Source organism: Harpia harpyja, chromosome 2, assembly GCF_026419915.1.
Source record: "Harpia harpyja isolate bHarHar1 chromosome 2, bHarHar1 primary haplotype, whole genome shotgun sequence".
NCBI classification, from domain to species: Eukaryota; Metazoa; Chordata; class Aves; order Accipitriformes; family Accipitridae; genus Harpia; species Harpia harpyja.
The window spans coordinates 42,093,318-42,113,324 of record NC_068941.1 but is presented as its reverse complement, the minus strand read 5'-3'; the positions used below and the strand labels follow the sequence as shown (position 1 = coordinate 42,113,324).

Below are 20,007 nucleotides of genomic sequence, written 5' to 3'. Positions count from 1 at the left end.
CTGAAAAAGTTTGAAGGGATACACTGAGATATACAGCAGTCCTCCTGAATATATTCAATATTAGAAAGCAATTTACTCTCTCATGGCTATCTGGAGCTGTTGGCTGAACATTTTTTCATTCTCGCTTGCTCTGAAAAATAAAGGCTACATTTAACTGTGGTAGGAATGAGCTTCCACAATCAGTACTTCAGGTCACTTTGAAATATCCCCTCAAGGCAAACCTCTTGCAGAATAGTATCTTTGAATAGAATTTTCTACCACTTCTGGCAGACTATGAAATTAGAATCACAGATTGATACAGATTGAAAAGCTCTCAGGAGATTGAGTTTAAGCCATGTATGATTAGCTGAGGTTCTCTGCTCAAGTTTTTAATATCTTCAAAGATGGAGATTACACAACCTCTCTGGGTGACCAGTTCTAATGTCTGACCATCCTCAATGTAAAATAGTTTTCCTACTATTTAATTGGATTTACTTCATTGCAGCTTCTCTCTGACGCCTCTTGTGCACCTACCAGAAAAGGTCTGGCTTCATCTCGTCTATAACTACCCATCAGACAGTTTAGGACAGCAGTACAATCTTCCCTTGGCTTTCTCTTCTTCAGCCTAAACAAATCCAGCTCTCAGCCTCTCCTTGTATATCGTATGTTCTAGCATCTCGATGGTCTTTCTCTGGACTCACTCCAGTATATCAATATATTTCTTGTACTGGGGAGCCCAAAACTGAACATAGTATTTCAGATGCAGTCTCTCAAATGCCAAATAGAGTGAAATAATCACCTCCCTCAACCTGCTCTCTATGTTCTTGCTATTATAGCCTAGCACGTAGCTGGCCTTCTTTACTGAGAGGATACACCGCTTTCACATGTTCAGCTTGTCTATGGGGACACCCAGATCATTTTCTGCAAAATTTCAGGTCTCCGGACTGCACTGTTGTAGCTACAACAATATCTCATACTTGAGTACTTCACACTATTGTACCTCTTCACAGCAAACCAGGCTAGTTCTGTTTATTGCTCTACTCTAGCATAAAATGGAAGCACAAAAGGCGAACTGAACCTTTTAATTAGCCAAGGAAGAACCTGGATTTTCAACCAAGGCCAAGAAAACTCTAGCAAAAAGCATGGTTACTATGTATCACCTCATGAATCCTGGATTCTGTTCACATTGGTAGGAAGCTAGGCAAAGATTGCTATGGGTCAACTCTCAAATGCTGTAAGGTTACATCAACCTGAGAAACCTTGTACCATCACCTTACAGCCATAAAATAAGCATATTTTTTTGACTCAGTCTTCACTGGCAAGTGCTCCAGCCACACCGCCCAACTCGCAGAAGGCAAAGGCAAGGACTAGGAGAATGAAGAACTGCCCACTGTAGGAAAAAGCTCAGGTATGAGACCATCTAAGGAACCTGAAGGTGCACAAGTCCATGGGACCCAATGAGATGCATCCACAAGTCCCGAGGGAACTGGCGGATGAAGTGGCTAAGCCAGCATCCATTATATTTGAGAAGTCGTGGCAGTCTGGTGAAATTCCCACTGACTGGAAAAGGGGAAACATAACCTCCCTTTTTAAAAAGGGAAAAAAGGAAGACCCAGGGAGCTACAGGCCAGTCAGTCTCACCTCTGTGCCTGGGCAAGATCAGGGAGCAGATCCTCCCGGAAACTATGCTAGGGCACATGGAAAATAAGGAGGTGATCAGTGACAGCCAACATGGCTTCACTAAGTGCAAATCGTACCTGACAACTTTGGTGGCCTTCTACAACAGGCTTACAGGACTGGTGGATAAGGGAAGAGAAACTGACATCATCTACCTGGACTTGTGCAAAGAGTTTGACACTGTCCCCCATGACATCCTTGTCTCTAAATTGGAGAGACATGGATTTGACGGATGGACCACTTGGTGGATAAGGAATTGGCTGGATGGTTGTACTGAAAGAGTTGCGGTCAATGGCTCGATGTCCAAGTGGAGAGCAGTGATGAGTGGCGTTCCTCAGGGGTCAGTATTGGGACTGGCGCTGTTTAACATCTTTGTCGGTGACACGGACAGTGGGATCAAGTGCACCCTCAGCAAATTTGCCAACGACACCAAGCTGTGTGGTGTGGTTGACATGCTGGAGGGAAGGGATGCCATCCAGAGAGACCTTGACAGGCTTGAGAGGTGGGCCCGTGCGAACCTCATGAAGTTCAACAGGGCCAAGTGCATATGGGTCAGGGCAATCCCAAGGACAAATACAGGCTGGGCGATGAGTGGACTGAGAGCAGCCCTGTGGAGAAGGACTTGGGGGTATTAGTGGATGAAAAACTGAACACAAGCCAGCAATATGCACTCACAGCCCAGAAAGCCAACTGTAACCTGGGCTGCATGAAAAGAATTGTGGCTAGCAGGTCAAGGGAGGTGATTCTGGCCCTCTGCTCCGCTCTTGTGAGACTCCACCTGGAGTGCTGCATTCAGCTCTGGGGCCCCCAACATAAGGACATGGACCTGCTCAAGTGGTTCCAGAGGAGGGCCACAAAGATGATCAGGGGACTGGAGCACCTCCCCTATGAGGATAGGCTGAGAAAGTTGAGGTTGTTTAGCCTGGAGAAGAGAAGGCTCCAGGGAGACCTTATAGCAGCCTTCCAGTACCTAAAGCAGGCCTACAGGAAAGATGAGGGGGACTCTTTAACTGGGAGTGTAGCGATAGGACAACAGGTAATGGTTTTAAACTGAAAGAGGGTAGATCTAGATTAGATATTAGGAAGAAATTATTTACTGTGAGGGTGGTGAGGTACAGGAACAGGTTGCCCAGAGAGGTTGTGGATGCCCCCATCCCTGGAAGTGTTCAAGGCCAGGTTGCATGGAGCTTTGAGCAAGCTGGTCTAGTCGAAGGTGTCCCTGCCCATGGCAGGGGCGTTGGAACTAGATGATCTTTAAGGTCCCTTCCAACTCAAACCATTCTGTGATTTACTTCCTCTTTTCATTCTTCTGGTCTTTTGATATGTGATGTACAGAAAGTAGTATTTCTTACTCTTCTTTTGGCTCAGAAAAATAATTTCTTTCATGCTATTAAGTGTCTGACCACTAAATTAAGTCACATTATTCTGTGGAGGAAAGGGTTGGGTGTAGTACTTCATTATGAGCAGACACCAAATCTCTGTTTCACTCACTTTGCACTGCTTATCTCAATATAAATATAATTGTATCTGCAGGCAGAAGTTGGAATGATATATAATATAATATACTGGAAATTTTGGCTTAGAAAATAAATACAAGGTGAAAAGTATTTGATACTGTAATTTCCTGATGTAGCTAACCAAGAGTAGAATGATCATACCAGTCTGGTATCAAAACCGAATGCCTAATTCTCTACTCCTTTACAGCCTGTGTCTGTAAACAATGGGAATGAAACACTACCATTTAGTAGGATATGTTTCCTACTCTTAGCTAAGACAGAGATATGTCAAATGTCCCAAGGAGAGTTTCCCGAGATCTTGATCTCTATTCGTTCCAGCCATTAGTCTTGAAACTGATTTTTAGTGCTAAAACACAACTTTTTGTGACCATAATTGCGCTTCCACGAAGACTTAGTAAAATGATCCTAAGACAGCACTGGGGAATAATCACAAGAATAAGCTATGGACACATCAACTATCGAAAGACAGCAGAATGGTCACATGGTGCCAACACCTACTTCTTACCTCTTCTTCTAGTAATGCATTTAAAAAGGAAAAACACACCACTTTCTTAATTGCTATTTTATACATAAGTGTGTAAGTTAATATAAGTTCTGCATTAACTATCATATGTTACAGAATTATAAATAGGATGGCAGAAAACCCCTGCACTGAATACTCTAAAATGTATTACAGGCTGGTGATATATACATGAGGATTTGAGAAGTCAAGTTCCCAGAGAAAATTCAACAGTATGCATATATAGAATTATAGAATATTCTGAGCTGGAAGGGACCCACAAGGATCATTGAGTCCAACTCCTGCATCCACACAGGGCAACCTAAAAGTTAAACCATATATCTAACAGCACTGTCCAAATGCTTCTTAACACCAACAGGCTTGGGGCCATGACCACTGCCCTGGGGATCTTGTTCCAGTGCTTGACTCTCTCATCTCAGTGAAGAACTTTTTCCTAATAGCCAATCTGAACTTCCCCTAATGCAGCTTTAAGCCATTTCCTCGCCTATCATTTTTACAAACACACACACTACATCATTTTTTATATTATAAAGCACCTCCTTAATGCCAGTTGTTTCTGTTTCAGTATCTGCTTTAGCTAACAGGGTTCTACAGATAATCACACTTCAAGGAAGTTAAATACTAATAATCTTTATGGCTTTCTTGTTACTTTCACCTTCTGTTAACTTGCTTATCTATTTCAGAACACTGTAAATATGTATTTCTATTCCAACGGCAAGTTAATGAGATTACAGCAGTGGTTAAGGCACTCATTTCTATGGTGTTGATTTAATAAAAAGAATCCATTTTAAGAACTGCAGCACTGAAAAGATAATGTAAAACATTTATTTGTGCAGACACTGCAGTACTGCCAGCCTGACACAGACAGTTGCCCTTATGGAGGGAGGCATAGACTTAGGAACCCTATTTACAGCCTCATTAGAATAACAGCAGAACAAGACCGAGTGAAACAGAGGAATATGGAAAGGGATAATGGGGCAGCATCTGAGTTGTGATACTCCAGACTGCTGAGTCAGGAGAGTCATCAGAGTCCTAACCCACACAGAACTCTGTGGGTCAGCAGGCAGCACAGGGAATAATGGAAGTAGAAGTCACAGCTGATAGCTCTTGGGACACGGCATGTTAAGAAGTGACACAGTTAGATAAATCTCTCCAATAATCGTACTTACCTGTGAGACTGAGGAAGTGCAACTGGAAATAGCGCCTTCTGTCAGTTCTTAGTCTGTACATATTTGTAGGTGCATCGGTCTCTTTGAAATCTATTCCCACTTCACAGGAAGGAAACTGAAGATGAAGGTTTGAGTTGCCACTCTAAACTTAAGATTTTCTTCTTGAAATAAGTACAATATAGACCTAGGATAGGAAAGAACAAGTCAATTTTAGCTATGTCTGAAATTCAGATATTAAGCATGACGCAATATAAGAAACACTGTCACAAAGCTCACTTGCTGATCATAGAAACTGGGTAAAATCAACTTTTGTAGGACTTGGGGGGGAGAGGGGGAACCCCACAAGACCAGAATCAAAAATAAAAACCTTGGGGGTTTACTTTGGTTGTTGGTTTGTTTTGGTTTTTTTCAGGTTGATCAAGCAAGGCTTTTAAAACAGAGAAATTTGTGAAAAAGTAAACTTTTGCTGCAGGAGTACTGAAAAGCAATCAAACCAGAATTGCTGATTGCCAATGCAAGCATTTTTTAACTTTTTCTGTAAAATTCCTATAACCAAAGTACAAGTCATATCAGCCAGAAAGAGTTAACAATTTCAGTCTTGCTTAAACACCTAGAGTACAACAAATCCTCCACAAAAGAGGTGCTTCCATCATTTAATTATTCCTAGCCTGAAAATGCATTCTAGTTTGAACATGGACATTGAGTTAAATGTGGAAAAAGCATTATATAACACAAGCATCCTGCCTGCTTTAGCTCTCCAGTTAGGTAACTGTTTTCAGGAAAGCTAACACAAAAGCACAAGAATAATAAAACCTTTTTGTTGACATTTCCACAGCTACCCATTGGAATCTCCCTTTAAACTGCTGCATTCTTACACAGTGCAGTAGATTATAATTGAAGAAAAAGTACTGGAAAATAAGATTAAGATACCATACCGTTATTCCCTGATATTAAGTTATATTTCAATGTAACTGATTCACTGGCAGAACAGTTACATGGAAATCTATTTAATGAGCACCTCTATCCTACATACAGTATTCTGCAACAGCAGAATACCATTTTCATCCCTGCTACTACATGAGTGGGGCATATATCACACTAGATAAGAGTTTAAAGAAGCAATATGGTATAAGATTAAGGTTTAAATTAACCCTTAAAAATTTAAGGACAAATACATGTCGCTCTGGTGCAGTTTATTTGGCTCAATACCTTCTATTGATGTATTTTGTGTCCAACTTCCTGTTGTGTCCTGTTGGCTCTTGCTGTGAGATATACTTAAAGATAGCATCCTGACAAGCAGATTTTAAAAGTTCAGATCACATATACACCCATCAATTTTGGTGAAGTTAACTGTGATTTTATATTCTAGCTACGGATTTTTACAGTAAAATTTTTGCTCACACTTACCACATTGCTCAACTATGCTGCACTGAGAGATTTCTAAGCATTCACTATCTTCCCCACAGACCTACAGGGCTTAACAGATTAAAATATGATGCAAGAAAAAGCTGTGCACTCTCATAAATACTATTACATCGAACGGTTCTTCTCGTATTAAAATAGTGGGTACTGAGTTGTCGTGGTTTAACCCTAGCCAGCAACTAAGCACCACACAGCCGCTCACTCACTCCCCCCCACACCCAGTGGGATGGGGTAGAAAATCGGGAAAAGAAGCAAAACCCACGGGTTGAGATAAGAACGGTTTAATAGAACAGAAAAGAAGAAACTAATAATGATAATGATAACACTAATAAAATGACAACAGCAATAATGAAAGGATTGGAATGTACAAATGATGCGCAGTGCAATTGTTCACCACCCGCCGACCGACACCCAGCCAGTCCCCCGAGCAGTGATTCCCCGCCCCCACCTCCCAGTTCCTATACTGGATGGGACGTCACATGGTATGGAATACCCCGTTGGCCAGTTTGGGTCAGGTGCCCTGGCTGTGTCCTGTGCCAACTTCTTGTGCCCCTCCAGCTTTCTCGCTGGCTGGGCATGAGAAGCTGAAAAATCCTTGACATTAGTCTAAACACTACTTAGCAACAACTGAAAACATCAGTGTTATCAACATTCTTCACATACTGAACTCAAAACATAGCACCGTACCAGCTACTAGGAAGACAGTTAACTCTATCCCAGCTGAAACTAGGACATGAGTAAAGACTGAGTATGCCCCCCCTTTATCTTGGTAACTGCAACCTGGAAAATGTAGGTATTTCCCACCACCACCACCCAGAACCTCTTAGGCAAAAAAATGAAGCCTGTTGAAATACTGTCTGAATAAATTTTAACTAAAATATTTTCTCTCACTAATAACTGTGAAACAATTTGTAAAATACTGCTTAAAAACATTTTAATTGCTGTATTTCAATTCTATAAAATGCCTTTTTTACAATTAATATGCACCTCAGACGAAGCTACTGTAATTCAAGCTTATAACTTTAGGCAATTATAATTATGTATATAAAGTAGGTATATATTCTATAATCAAAAATTACCATTTGTGTTTAAGACTGTACTGTGTTAATTACATACATATATATATATGCACCACTCCTGTATCTTCAAGCTTTTTTCACTCAAAACATGTGTTTCTTCTATGACTATATACTATTTTATTAATTATTTTAATAATAATAATTAAAAATAATAATAAGTCCTCTATCATTAGTTTACTTTTTAGATTGGGAAAGGAGTATCATGGGGCCAGTATGAGCTGACACGGATCAGTCAGAAGCAAGAGGATCCCTGGGGAATGACAGCAATTCTGCACTGCCCTCTCCTGTGCTGCCTGCTTTGCTGGAGGACTTCTCTCCTTGCTCACAGCAGGAATACAGCTGAATGTCCCCATAGTACCCGAGATACCATGCTGGGACACCTCAGTCCTCCTTTAGCTACTGGTCAGCTACTGGGAATTAGCTGACAATTGATAAAATTATATACTGTTCAAGTCCTCTTGTAAGAACCTTACTTTTGATCCTTCTTGGTTTATAGTTCCATTAATCTATAGTAAATTAATTCCATAGTAAACCATTAGTTAGTCTTTGTGTTTAAAAAGATGCAAAAGTCCTCAGGACTAGAAATTGGGGATAAGAGGTAGAGGCTCTCTGCAGGCTTTAAATCATGATTTCCCCAAGTGCCACCCAAACAGCTATGTATAGACACTCTAAGGTCAAATTTTGTTATTCAGTCCCCACTAATGTCCTACTCAAATGATCCTCCATGAACAAAATTTTGTGAATTTCTCTTGTAAATTAACTCTTTAACACAATCAAGCTATTATAATGCTTTATATCCCTCCATGGGATTTTAGCATACCACGTGACTATTGCTAAGTACCTGCAGTGCAGAAAAGTAAGATTGCTCATACTACTTTCAACAGTGGTAACTGAAATGTTATAAATAGTTCATTAAATAGCTTTTAATCAGATTAAAACTATTCAGCAAAGGAATGCCTTTTGTCCATAAGTCACTGACTCATATATATTAATTGTTCTTCTTCCTGAAATAATATCAGGTAAAAATTGCACTTAATTCTCGGACAAAACCCTCAAAGAGTGAGGTGAAGATAAATCACTTACAAACATTGTTTATAAAACCAGTCCCAGTGAGGCTTCTTTGTTTATTGAAAGGCTGTTAGAAAATGTATTACTAACTTTAATTTGATAGACTGTACTTACCCAAAATAAATCTAAGCCATTTCTGGACCACCAGAATTCATTAAGTTAACTTACTACATGGGAAGACTTTCTTAATTGCCTCCACAGTAATTTATTTAAAATGAAAGTGAAAAGAAATCACAAATTAATCATTCCTTTCAACTATTTATTTCCCAACTTAGCAGGACTGCTATCTTCAAGATTTTGTTCCTACAAACATACAACATAAGACTGCTCGGTGAAGTCCACTGAGCATCCAATTTAGTACCACGTTTTGGTTAGTGATACAGCTGCTGCCCTGACATTTTCAGTCTTCAGAATGGTTACAAGAATCAAATTGAACTGGCAAGGACTAAGTTGTGAAGTCAAATTTTGAGTCATCTCTCATGACTAATCAGTATTCAAGTGCTAAGCTTGTATTCAAATCACTTTATCTTTCTTCTTTACAATTACTGAAAACTACTACAACAATCTGTAGTTTTATGCTTCAATGAACCAAAAGCATTTGTAGGGATATTTCACTTGGCAAGCAATGGAGACCTTTTTAGATTTTTATCATCTTGTTAGACTCTCTTCCTAGTCCCCAGAGGTGGTAATTCAATAACTGCAGGATTAATCCAGAAAAAAGCTAAAACCCACTTGAGTTTTTTAATGAATTTAAGGAAGGCTAACCAGGCAAGCCAGAGGGGTGTGCAACTTATCAATGACTTATCAAGTTTTCATGATGCAGTAGTTCTTGCTATTCTAGTGAGGCACTATATCCACACTTTAGGAAAGAGCTATGCTTGGATTTACAGCAAACAGACCAGATGCTGGTCTTTGTCATCGTATTTATTTTTCCAACCTCTGTTGCAAATCAAAAAAAATCTTCCCTTTCCAAGATGGTTAGAAAAAAAGGTGATCAAAGCACTACAGATTAATGGGATATTCTTCTAATTAGGGAAGGAAAACATAACGCACTGTATACTTGGCTTTCAAGTGAGATGGCATTAAGCTTAAGACTTAACTTTGCAGTCTTTAAAAGGGTCAACAGTGATAAAAAGAAAAATGTTAGGAAAATGAGAAAGTATCAGCCATTTGTCCCAACATCCAAATAAAACAATGAATGTCTCCATTTTTGTCTGCATGTCACCTGATATCTCTTGAGCATGAGATGGCTGCACCAGCTGCTCACCAGGGACACAGGTGGCTGCCAAATCTGCAGTCAACCCTGGCTGCTGTGGGATATAACTGGGACTGTTGAAGGGGCCATATCCTGTCTGGGCAGGCAGAAATCTCTCTCCCTTCAATGTATTTGGCTCCATCAAGAAAGTATTTTTTAATGCATATAAAGAGATAAATTTGCCCTACCCTAAAGGGTTCACTTCCTTGCCTGCAATGCACTGGAGAAATAGCCAGCCCAGGCCTACCTGGAAATCATGGCTTTGTGGCCATTTCCCTGGATGTGCTTCCCTGCACTGCCTCCCTGCCCCTGTCCAGCTGGCTACCTCTGTTGCTCCCCACTTGCTGCATGACCCAGAGGATACTTTTGACTATGCAGAATCACACTCAGAACAGAAGAATGAGAATTATTAAAATCCCTTTAATAATGTTCAAACAAAAGAGCAAAATTAACCCAAGTCTATACAGATTCAAAACCAAGGATGTCTGAATGAAATTCTCCCACAGCTATAAGACCAGCCTTAAAGAAGAGTGCACTTCCACCCTTTGCTTTGCTGATAAGCATACTATTTCTGCTTCATAGCCCACCTACCACATGGCAAAGAGGAGCTCAGAGGTTATAGCTAGGGCACTGTGGTGGCAGGCTCCAGCTTAACATACCCCTCTTTATAAAAAGAAAGAGAAAGTCCTCTGGTAATTCAAGCTCAGCCCTGAACCCTACCCAGCACTGTTTAAAGCAGACTGCCTGTACAATGAGCAAGGGCAGAGCGTAATCTGGCAGGCCTGCTGTGGAAAATAAGTTCCTGAAAGCTCTTGAAGCTGGGCTTAGGTAAGCACCTCTTGCCACAGCAGTTAGCTTCCCATTTTAATTGCACACATTTCACCATAACATTGGCTCCAAATTACAATAAATTTTTAAGGCAAATAACATCTCAGCTATTTAATCGCTAGGGCCAGCCAGTCTGTGCTTTAAATATGGACCGCATTTCAGGTAATGCATATTATTCCCAATACTGAATCACAAAGGTACATAATAACAAACTCCTAAGCACTCATTAGTGCTCATTTCCTTCTGCAGTCTACAAATGTGAAATCTAACTCAGTAGCACTTTATACTATCTTTGCATTCATTTTGGCTGGGAATAAATGGTGGTGGTAACTGAAAAAATCCTCTCTTCTTATCATCAAAATGAAGTACATTGGCTTAAGAAACATACTCCAAACACATCCGCAATTCTCCTCAGCTCAAACTATACATCATTTAATTTCACTACGTTTTCAGTCATCTCAAAATACTTAAGTGTGAATAACTCAATGAGACAAACTGTCTGTGTTTTGAGCACAGAAAATATTAAAATTGTTGTTGTATGTTCATGGTCAACCTAATGAAGAAGCATGTCTGGTGTTGGCTCTAGCCTGGTAGCAAGGTTACTACAACTTTTTTAACCACCCCAAAGAGAAATTCTGTTCAAGTTAAAATGAAGGATAAGCATCTCAACCTCAAAATAAAAATGCTATGTATCTGTACATAGTAACCTGTCAATAAAGAGCAGTGCTCTACTCCAGAGCAAACGGCAGCACACCACAAACAACTAGAACTAGTTGTTTCTCTTAGCGAAGCCAGAGTGTGTACCGATCTCAGCCACACATTCACATCTGTTCATCAATATGACACCTATATTCCCCAGAAATGACCACACAAAGACAAAACCCCATAGTTAAGGCAGTACATTCCACCAGCGGTATTACAACCCCCTGACACACTGGTAACTTAACACAGACATCTAGATGAAGCTGACAGGCTCAAAGTATAAAAAGCTACAATGTAACTTTCACACAGTTTTAGCTTGAACATCTTCTACATACATACTTATTTCAGACAGTATGTTCCCTTAAGAATTACATCAACCTATTTAACAAAAGTTGTTTAAAAAAACAGTACAGTAATGTTGTTCATTTTAACTGAAACTTAAGCGTAGATGTTAAATTAGATGTTAATGCTTTTACATCTAATATTAAGTAAGGACTACTTTCCCTCAAATTCTACCATATTGTGTTTTTATACTCTTTGGATACTCAGCTATGGTAACGCACTATAGATGCTGTATACATGGCTAGCCTGGTAATTAAAATGCATTAAAAAAAAATATGAGAAAAATTGAAATGTCAAATTTTTTTGTAAAAGTGGAATGTACTTGACTCCTTTTTAAAGGATGACCTTTTCAATGATCTCTAGGATGAAGGGCTTCAAATTGAATAAACTCTCAACCTCCCAAGGAAAAACTGAGATACAAGTTCTCCTCTTTAGAAGGTAACATGTAACACTTGCCATGATTGCGATTTTCAAAAGAAATTGCCTCTCCAGTTCTCTGAACACAGAATGCTAACCGCATCATTAAAAAACTGCTTTATAAAAACATGACCTATAAAGTTTCTGCTTCCTGGGAAAATTAGAAGACCGCAGAATCCTCATGAACCAAAACAAGCCAAACCTTAAGACCTAAAGACTTGGTAGTATCCTTTTGAAAGCAGGATTAAGTTTTGCCAACAGAAAAAGAGTGAAGTAAGGTGTCATTATGTTTTAAATTACTCCCAATACAATAAATATTTGAGTAATTAATGGAACTTTGTTTCTTTGTGCAACAGTTCCTGACATCATCTAAATTTTTCAGAACAGTGTAATTTAATCATCTGGGCAACTCTACTTGGGCTGCCATGTATGGTCTTACATAGGAGGCTGACAGTATTGGTTTGTAAGAAGAAAACTAGAAGCTGTTAACAGGATTTCTCCCCTCCCCCTGACAAGCTGTAGATGCAAGTTCAAGGTCCATAACTACGGTAAATATACAAGGCTCAGCTGTGCTCACTATGGCATTAATTTTGCATCAGTATAATTCCACACTCACTTAAACAGAGCTCCTCCTGGTTTACACCATCTAAAACCACCACTAGGACCACAGAATAATAGTGGAACTATACTTTTGTTTACAGTCTTAAAAAAAGCATCAGCTTAATCGAACAGTCAACATTTATTTGAAATTAGGTTAAAATAAAATTCTAAGTCCAAAAATCACATAAAGTATAAACAACTATAAGCCCAGCATTGATTTGCTTGACTGACACTTAATTTACATATGCATAATCTATTTTCCTATAACCCCCTAATTTCCAAATATGCTCAAATTCTGATTCATAAAACGATTACATTAATTTCAGTGAAAGAAAACCTATATGAGCCCTAATGCATTTTTGCCTTTTCCTTGGCTCCAGATTTTCAATCAGCGTAATAATTGTGTATGACGCATTACTACTGCACTTTTTTCTTTCTAAATAACAATATCAGTTCTTACAACTGAACAGCAAATATCCCAGAATAAGGAAGGGGTTCCAGTGGAAAAACAATCATTGAGTCACAGAAATAAAAGCCAAGGGTCCTTATCTGTCATCCAGTTAGTTTCCTTGCCCTTCCTTCAGCAAGGGAACCTTTTCCAACATATCGTTTATAAACATCCAGTGGGTATCTTCTTCATTAGCAGCTCCATACTTTAAGTACATTCTATTTTAACTTAAAATATTTGTAAAGTCTTCAATATTGATTAATATTTACTGTCTGATCTGAAAATGTTCGTATATGCAAATGCACATCCTAACCAAAGCCTGTAGAAGGCTTCATAATCAAGAAAAATCCAACAAGCAAACAGATCCTAAAATACACAGTAAAGGTTAAAATGGACAGAAGTAAAACAGATCAAAAATGTAATAGCTCAGGCATTGGTCTTCTAGTTAGACACTGCATACATAGGCAAATTGGAATGAGACAAAGATGGAAATTTCCTAGGCACCACCACTCAGGATCAGAGGACTAAAATACCGGGTCAATGACACAGCATTGGTATACTGGTTGTAGATGTGACTGAAAAAGATGACAACCATGGCTCCCCATGGTAACACAAGAGGAAACCAAGGGCACAGTCTTATTCCTCACTTTTTCCCTAAATCTGTTTTCCTGCATACTAATCCTCCCATTCCCAACAGGCAGCTGGATCCAACCCTCCTAGCTTGTAAGAGCTGCAAGACTTCAGAAAAGCTCAGCACCTTTAGCAGCACGTATGGATACAGTGACAATGTGGGGGTGAATTTTGCACACGCAGCAGAAGGGAAGACAGGACAGTCACTCCTCTTGCATAAAAGCCTGCTGTTAGAACAAAGTCTAAAGCAACAAAAAAAAGTTAACCTTCCACCAAAACTTTACACAATAAAAATAGTTATGTCTTCTTGCAAGGATTTTACTTTATGCCAGACCTTAACAGCATGTGGCACATAAACAACAAAATCTGAGCAAGGCTGAGGCCAGCCACTGATGCAAAACAGAACCCCTATTTCTGTGCACAGGTTAGTCATGGACACAGACCTCATGCTTGAGGTGCAAATTTGACATTGGTTTTACATTGCTGACCTTCCCACAAAGAACACCGGAAATCTATGGATATAAAGCACTATAGGGGCAAGGTATAATTTCAATAGTATTACAATCATAGCAGTAACAGTCACAACTGATTCACACCAATGTGATTGGAAAATCAGTCCTTTTAAGTTGCACAGTAAAACAAAAGTGGAAGGCATCGTATATGGAACAGAAACAATATAAGGTTGGGATGATTCAACAACATTTTTGAGTTATAATCACCACTGTGGAGAAAGGCAGTAACCAGATCCTCCAAAAAATAAGTGCAAAAATCTATGTAGGATAGAAATACCTGGATTCCTGAATGGTACTTTTTTCTTTTTTTTTCTTTGTTTCTCCTTTTATTTGAATTTCGCAAGTCCTCCTACCCTCATGCTAGATTCCTCTACCAACAAACTCACTGATGAATTCATGAAGGATGCATAAACAAATTAACTGGAGGATTTACAGAAATTTGCAAAGTAGATTCTGCAAAACAGCATTACTTCTACTTATGAGCGCTTTGTCCACCTCCCATAATCAAACAGTTCGATCAAAGAAATAAGAACAATTAAAGTGAATAAATGTTTATCAGTGCTTGTGCCCTTAAACCAGGCTGCACCCAATATTGCCTGAATTTCTTCCTGAAAAGCTGACCACTTACCCCACTTTCTGAGGATAATTAAATATTAAAAAGAAAAAAAAGCCAACAGGAAAATAAGATTTGAATGACCTGGATCTGAGAAGTTTTCTCAGCTGAGAATACTTAATGTCGAGCTGTTATACACACTGGCAAGTGGGACTGGCAATGAGGACAGAGAAAATCAGAAATGGCACAGTCACCATCTCAAAAGCCAATTCTCAGCTCCCTTCTTTCTTCAGTCTTGCTCAGAATAGGCGTTGCTCCTAACCACATCTTTCTGCATTTTCAAATTTTGATTTAGCACTTGATTTATTAGCTCCGCTGCCAGCCTTCTTCACTCATAATTCACTCCCTACTGATAAGACTGAAGAAAAAAGTTTTAAAAAGAGCTAGACGCTTACTGGTGTTTAGGATATTCAGCTGAGATACAGAAGAATCAGGCTTGAGAAGCAGGTCCTACAGTTATTTCATTATTTGCAAAGGAAGATAGCTCTGCCAGGAGAGACTTCATGGTCAACAGAGATATTTATCATGATCTAGCTAAGGCAACTCCTTGCACAGCTTGGTTATTCCTGCAAACCCAACTATTACCATGTGTAATTTTCTCTGCTTCTCACAAACTTCAAAGTCTACCTTGGGGCTCCGAAAAGATGACTTCTGAATGTTAGCTACAGCAACGCTGCTTATTTACCCTCGCATTGGATTAAACAGGACCAGATTTCATCCCAAGATTGCAATTCTCACTTGCTTTGCTTACATTTAATAATTATCAGCAGTGCAACTATATCAGCAAACACCACCTCTGCAAGGTCTTAAACAAATCCTTAGACTTACCCTGAAATAATTTTTCCCAACAAGTCTTTCTAAGAAAAGGCGCTCGGCTCCATCTGCTGCCAGATTTAGATTATTTCTCTCTGAGGCTGAGAACTGCACAATACAAAGGGATTTATTTTCCATTTGTTAAACATCTTATATGCATGCAAAAGGCAAAAGTCCCAACTGCTCCTGTGTAAATACCTATCAAAGTGAAAGGCAACCCTCCTCCCCACAGGTTCGTTAACACATCTCATTACTGCCCTTAGCAGCAGCAGCACCCACCCTTGGAAGACCTGTCTTCAACTCAGAAGTAATTTATTGTATTTTGCCCTTGTTTGCTATGATAATTATAAACATAGAGGCCAAAGGGCACTGAAGCTAGGCTGTCTAACGAGACTCAATTAACTATTTCAAACAGCTATGCAAAAGTCATTGGGGGGGGTAGGGGGGGAAGCACCAGTCTACTAAATATTAACATGCTCTCTCACTCTGACCCTGTAATACTATGAAAATCCACCCACTAATTACACTGTTATAAGTTACAAGTAATTTTAGAAATGGGTGTTTTGCACCTGATGAGAAACAAACTCTCTTAATAAAGGAATATCTTCATTTCAAGAAAACATCTTACAATGAGTTTACAGGTTCCTAAATGTATATTCATTATTGCTTCATCCTTTAGTATGCATTGTTTGGGCTCATGAAATACTTCTAATGAATAGCCAGAACAATAAAGAGATATGTAAAATGCCATTAAAATATATTTAAACATAAGCATTTACAATTATAGAATTCTAAATCAGAGTTTCTGAAAGAAATCTTGCAACATAAACAAAGCATACACTTGCATAAAAATATTTTAATCACCTGTCTGGGGTGACCTGTGTAACTAATATATGGCTTACCTGTGTCAATGAAGCAATAAGAATTGGTATCAATAAAACCTTTGGGGAAAACAAAACAAAACAAAACAAAAAAAACCCACAAAAACAAAGACCACTTTATACCCTATTTCTTTTTATAGGCCTGAATCTGATACTATTTTTACAAGTGTATTTTCTTTTATCTTAATGAAGCAAAGCTAGACTTACACTACAGTAATTCAAAACAGAGCAGGAACTGTGTGCCTATAGACAGAACTCTCTATGTACTTTGGTGGGGTTTTGTTCATCTAAGCCCAAGTACAAAATGCTTTAATAGCATGGTAGTTTAGTGGAAAAATAAAGCACTCTGAAACACTTTGGCTGTCAGTCGCCTACCTTTTGCTGTTTGTTACACTTCTATTCCCTCTGAGCCAGTCATCAGAGGAGACACTGATTCTTCTAACACCTTCTGCTCTTGAACAAGATAAATTGACCCATCTACTTAATATACAGAGAGGGCAAATCCAGGAGAAACACACTTTTTCCTCTTGCTATGCTGTACAGAATTTTTAATGCAAATCAGTCTGGGATATATCTATTTTCCCAAAATAGGAGGGGATTTTGTTTCTTTGTTTGGGGTTTGTTTATTTATTTATTTTAATTAAAATAAAAAGTAAAACTGCATGGTTTACAACCACCTTTCCAAAAGTCCTTTGCTGCCCTCATGTGTGTCACAGGAAAACTAACTCTTGAAGTATACACACAAAATAAAGTAACTTCTCCAAGCGAGACAACAGCTTCTCCTGTTATGAACAAGACATAGTCCACAGACATAACCAAAAAACAACTGAAAGTTTCTCTCTTTGTTCTAGTAAAGCTAAGTTGACTGGTTTAGAATTTAATGATTATATATTAGAACTAAGAAAATGTATTCAGTGTGAGATAATCGTAATTTCCAAGCAACAGATTTCAAAGCTAGCAGGCCAATTTAGTGAAAGTTGATGATGTTTGGCTGATGGAAAGTCTGAAATGCTTTGTTTCAAAACTTACTTTGCATTAAAGCTAATTTCAGCATCTGCTGCTTATACTGACTGGCAAAGTCACTCCTTTTCTGTTCCATATACTACACTGTACAGAATAAAATCACATGACTGTTGCATTAAGGCTTCTGTTACTCACAGGATCAGTACATCGAAGGCTATGGTTCCCATATCAAGCTTTCCTTTGACACTCCTGCCAGCCACTGCCCTGCACTTTCCCCAAGGGTCTCAGTGCCCAGAGTCACAGTCTGATGGATTTTGCCTCAGAATTTGGCTGCTGAGATTCAGACCATCCTTAAAAAGGATCACTTCTTATGTTACTGTCTTCATCCTATCCAGTCCCTATGCTGATCCCAGACCTCATTATGTCAATAAGAGTTTGTAATAAGTTATAATAGCATCTCATGCCAATCCTGGGTTTATAATGATGAAACATAAACATAAACAAATATCAGAATAAACAACACAATCTGCCCTGTTAACAAGCTCTTTCATACTCTGGCTATAAGCCATAAATAGCCCTCCTGTACCAAAACTTGTGACAGTTCAGCTGATCCCCCCCAACGGCCATCTCACAGGAGGGGGAAGGCAAAGGCAGAGCTGGATCATGGTCCGCACGTGTTTGTTCAACCCTGGACAGGAGCTATTTGGTGGGATCAGATCACAAACTTTTATTTATACTGTCAGGAGGTTCCTGAACTGCCATGATAATCGTTAATCTACCCGCCACCATATGCCTTTAAACTGCCTCAACTTCTCAGTAACAACAGTATGTTAAATTCTCTCTTCACTACAGAAATATGTAGAACTCCAGGCTATACGGCAGAATAATGAATTTTTCTTTCCATCATTAAGAAAAGGTACCTGCATGGTAAGCATTCTGCAAATAAACACAAGTGTTCCTGTATCAGTGGGGTGGACTGGAGGGAACTGTTGTCATCTCATGACTAAAGTACTGGGTTTTGTTCTCCCTTCCCGACAGATGACAACTCTGGTACTCTAGTCTCACTCTAAAAAATAAGTGGTTTTTTTACAATTGCTGTCTAATTGCTCATTTAAAAAAACAAGCAAATGCAGCATAAGGACAGCCAACACCAAAATATTGTTGCCATTCTAGTCACAGAAAAGAGCAAAAGGCCATTTTATGTGGAAGGGGAAGAGAGGGTTAAATGCTTAGGTAATGCAGAGGACTCTGTAGTACTGCTGATTAAAATTGTTTAAATCCTTCCCCAGTCACCAGAGGGGAGATGCCAGACATCAGTCAAGCACTCAAATTGCTGAAGCTACCTGAACCCCCCTCAAACAGGAGTTACCATCCTACAGAGGAACGCTACTTCTCAGAAGTCAGCAAGCCCAGGCAGTTGAATCAAGGTGACAGAAGAGAGAGAGACACAGCACACCAAGCCACAGCCCACCAGTGGGGCCACCCTGACCCACCCTCCACACACCTCAGCTGTTAGTTTAATCCTTTGTCTTTTACTTGCCAGCTCTGCATACACCTACTGATCTAGAAATTAAAAATACATGAATCTCTTGCATTTCATACAGTATAATTTCTCTTTCAAGCTCATATTAGCAGATAAAATGCTGCATGCCACAAAAAACCATGCACTGGCGCTATTTTGCACCTCACCCCTTTAGGAAGCGGACACTCCGACACAAAGTTTGCTGTTACAGAACACAGTGATGGTAGCAAAACTTTGCACCCTGTAACTTAAAATTTCAGCGCAAGGAAAGCCTCATGCTTCCCAAACAGAGCATGGCAAGGTTTGCTACTGGTGCCATAGGATGGGACACCTGTGCTTTCACATTGTGGTAACAAGCTGGTGAGGGGGCAAGCAACAGAGACAACTGAAACATACAGTAGGTTTAAACATACAAATATTCTACTTACAAACACTGAGCATGTAAAAATGCCTGACTATGGATATTAACAAAAGCGACTGTTAACTCATACCTGCATAACGGCAAGTTTTAGATGCCAAACACTAACCTGCTTGCTCGATTATCAGCACATGACTAGTCTCAAAGGAAACGAATGAGCTAGGATAAGCACACAGAGGTTTCTTTCAAGTATCTTCTTCCAGCATAACTTAACCGCACTGGACACCAGAGGCTGTGGACACTGGCTGTGCAGCTCACAATAGCTCTTCTCTCCCCACCAATGCCTTCCTATGCTAAACCCCATAAACTGTTATTTCTGCTGCCCCAAGGAAGCAGCCATGCCTTCCCTTTTCTACTCGCAGACCAGTTTGCGGTTGCCAACTAACTTTCCTCTCAGTGATGGCCTGGCATTAACTTTTAACCTCCTAGTTAACCGAGCGCTCAGCACCTCTTCTCCCCTCGTTTACAGCCCTGCGCGCCCCGCGGCGCATCTCCCACACCGAAAAACACCGCCTGAAACACGGGCTTTTTCCAGGCGCTGCCGGGCACCCCAAAACACAGCAAAAACGGCCCCAGGACATCCGGAGGCAGCGGCAGACCCGACATCACTCGCCGGCGGGAGCACGCCCGGC

The 20,007-nt window shown here is 39.7% G+C and overlaps 1 long non-coding RNA gene across 1 annotated transcript in view; it reads right to left on the bottom strand.

Annotated features, from left to right (window-relative positions):
- LOC128137203 (uncharacterized) overlaps nucleotides 1–19,978 on the bottom strand; it is a 40,100-nt gene extending 20,122 nt beyond the window's left edge. The window contains exons 1-2 of the long non-coding RNA XR_008233607.1: nucleotides 19,485–19,978; nucleotides 4,863–5,046 (exon numbers count right to left, since the gene is read on the bottom strand). This is a non-coding gene — a long non-coding RNA (uncharacterized LOC128137203). The remainder of the gene's footprint in view (nucleotides 1–4,862; nucleotides 5,047–19,484) is intronic.
- Nucleotides 19,979–20,007: the final 29 nt, after the last annotated feature.